The following is a 3903-nucleotide window of genomic DNA, read 5'->3' on the forward strand; positions in this document are numbered from 1 at the left end:
TAGCTGGCTGCTGGTTGTCACATTAGACCAGTGAGTGGACAGGCTTGGAGGGTCTAATGTGCTAGCTCTGTTCCGCAGGTATGCTCAGTCAGTGTATCCTACACGCATCTGCTGATATTATCATGTATATATATATAAACAATCCATCCTGCCATCATACATCCTGACCATAATATTAATTATCCGGTAACTTGTTAGCGATGGAGCCTGTTGTCATAGCAATCAGGGTTGTGCTCATCGGGTCTCCCTGGCTGTGAAAACGATGCTTGCACATAACAAAGGTCAGGTAACCTCCTGATGGGCTTTTCAGCTACCAATACTGAAGTCATCACATGTCTATATTAGAACAACAGTTGTTCATACAAGGTACAACTATACACTCCATGGCTGTTCATGATGTGCACAAGCATGCACATTGGTACACTACATCGCTCTCTAGATTCCTAGAATGGCCTTGATGTAGCCTTATAAGAAGGGTCACCAAAGACTCCACTGCAACCCGCTTGCATAAATCTAGCCCCAATTATCATACGCTGGCATTTAACTCGATCAATAGCAGGCGGCTCCTTTACTGTTATAACCCAAAAGCTGAGAATATTGTTATCGATTTTCCTGCCCCTTTCACAGGCTAAAGGGTATCGTCCCTGGCCAAAGCCTCACAGTCTTTACCTTCCCAGTATACAGTCAATTCTGGACCTGGCTTGGCAATGGCCAACTGTCTGATCAAGGCTTACAAGACTTGTACTGATTCAATTCTGGACAAGCTGTTGTTTTTCACGATCTACCATCTGGGAGAGCCTCTTGTCTGCTTAACACATGTATCCAGTCTCTTAAGCATGGTTTATAACATCAAAGTTGGAATAAAGAAAGCTGGATGCAGGCAGCTGCCCTATGAGTATAGACTGAAATCTGCAGCTTGCAGCTTTCCTGCTCTGCCAGTCACCAAGGGAATTCCCCTAAGCTGACACCTCCAGCATCCAATGTGATAAGATTGTAAACAAGCCGGAGGAATCCATACCAGCCTCAATCTTTATACCCAGGCCAATTAATGTCTGCAGATTAAATACAACGAAATCTTCGAAACCTTCCGTGTTACTTATCAGCTATGCCGTCATTGTCAATGTCATATAGATTTTCCCCACAGAGGCCAATTCCTTGCCAAGACTATTACTGCTAAGAAAGTCATCTTAATACAGACCTACCTATACACATACGTGTATGGGCATGTACACATGCAAATCATGATTTTTCAAGGATACTCCACAGAGTTGTACATGTAAAATACTTTCCACACATGTACCTGAACTGCAGATGCAAGAAAGGGGTTTCAAGGATGTTTACATAGAGAGAAACTGAAGGGAAGAAACTCCCTATCAAAATGTCAATAAAAACTTTAGAAGAGGACTTTTTTTTTTGAGGGCAGCCAGGTTACACCTAACAAACACATTTTTAATCATGGCCTGTAAAAGAAACCTGCAGTAATGCCAATCTATCAGTTTTTAGAACGCTAAACTTGACTATAAAACTGGAAAAGACCTGTACGTGCATGTATTGGAATACATGTCTATACATCGGCAACAACATTTTCCATTCCTGATGGAGTTCACTGTGAGCAAGATTTTATCCATGTACATGTGCAATTATTTACATCATCTAAATCAATAACTATTATAACAGAGTACAATGAAAGGACCAGGGCAATCAATAAGCTTTTACATTAAACCATAAACACATGTACTAATACACTACATGTATACTGTATTCCTGGCATACATGGCACAGACATGTACATGCATGAATGGGTGTTAATCCAAAGAGTAGTATGAGATGAGGTTCATGAGTGGCAGTGTAAATGAGCAAGCTGTCAACATTTCTTGTCTCGTTTGCTTTCATACACGTACATACAGTGTATATGTGCATTTATTAAAACATTTAAGCAAACGTGGGAGAAAGATCGTCAATAATTTGACAAGGGTCGATGGTTTAAGCCAGCAGTCTGCTCCCCTCCAACCGTAAAACTGACTGCACCTCCTAAAAAATAAAAAAGTTTTACAGCAATCAAATAAATAAAAAAAAAAAATTTTTTTTTAAAATAATGCACTGATTGACATAGTAGTACTGTAAGCATGATTTTCTGCCTCATAAAATTTTCCTCAAATCCATATGACATAAGTATGTCCATCCAAATCAAATCAATAAAACAAACAATAATGCACAGAACATAAATGTATGTGTCATCTAGATTGGGAATGCAACTTTTTCACCTGATTTCTGCTCACCTGTTACCTTGCTATTACTTCCATATTCAGAATTAGACCATATTATATTAACAATTGCACTGTAACTTCCAGAACTCTGCACTTTCACCTGTGCATGAATTTACAGTGTTTTCATATAAGCTGTGGTTAATGACCTACAACTTCGCCCCAAAACGTGCATTTTTAGTCAAATAAATATGCTTTTCTAGCTGAATCTTTCTCAGTCAACATATACCCTAAAACACCTGTCTACAGGTGTGTGTATATAAGGTCAACAGAACTATCTGTCAAAAATTATTTATTTATTTATTTATTTGATTGGTGTTTTATGCCATACTCAAGAATATTTCACTTATACGACGGCGGCCAGCATTATGGTGGGTGGAAACTGGGCACAGCCCGGGGGAAACCCACGACCATCCGCAGGTTGCTGCAGACCTTCCCATGTGCGGGTCAAAAATTAGCCATGGGTGACATTTTAATACCATATAATGCATGTGAATGTAAACTGTAATGCTACAGAATCCGAATAATGTTCAAACTTTAATAAAACTATACATGACAAAATTTTCAGAAGAGTAATTTTATAAATTGTTCACGTTTTATTTTGTACATGTATTTTGACACATCAGCCTTCTGGGCTACTTAACAATTAAATTGAAAAGATTGTCAAGGTGATACATGTACTGTAGATATTTGTATGTTCATTATGATTCTAGATCAAAGTTTGGAACTTTGCATGTTTACAAAAAAAAAAAAGTCACAAAAAAAAATGCCATAAAAAGAATTTTTCTGCTTAAAAAAAAAAGGGACCCTGATAATACGTAATGTACATGCACATGCCCATTTATTAATATGTACAGCTGGAGCTGGAAATCATACACGTACAAAGCACACGTACATGTATCAAGCACGTATGAAATGTTTTATACATGTAGTACGATGCAGATCTGATCAATGCAGTCCATGATCATCTATTCCAACCTGTTGCGTAACATGACCACCATTAGGGTTTACAGTCCAGCAGCAAAACTGTGCACAGATCTCTACCATCAAAAGCAATGCATAATACTGAGGGAAATGGAAAAGAATACCAAAAAAAAATTACCATAACACAAACAAGTCCAGAACAGTAACAGTATGATAAATATACATTTTTTTTTTTCATATTTTTACCATGCCTACGCTGAGCACTGATCAATATATAGTTATTATATTAGTGCATGATCCTCTCTAGACTCCCCTAATGGCAATATCAACAGTATATGTACATGGACATAGCATTTTGGGATAACCAATGTACAGCGAATATATTTACAGTGTAAAACAAGAACCACTCTCTGTGGCCACTGAGCTTTATGAGTGAGTGAATGCCTGGGGTTTAACGTTGTCGTACTAAGCAATTTTTCAGTCATATCATGACGATTAAGCTTTATGAAGTGCCACTGTAAACTACTGTGTAGCTACACATTGCAAATGCAGCTGGGAATTCAAATCTACTAAACTGTATGCACATTAATTCTGATGTTGATGATGTATACTGCACAAGTAGTGAAATGCATACACTTGTGTAAAAAAAAAAAAAAAAAAAACAGAGTGTGTAAACAAGTAAATAACTTTAAGAGTCATGGCTGACCAATTTCAA

Source organism: Liolophura sinensis, chromosome 10 (genome assembly GCF_032854445.1).
Source record: "Liolophura sinensis isolate JHLJ2023 chromosome 10, CUHK_Ljap_v2, whole genome shotgun sequence".
NCBI classification, from domain to species: domain Eukaryota; kingdom Metazoa; phylum Mollusca; class Polyplacophora; order Chitonida; family Chitonidae; genus Liolophura; species Liolophura sinensis.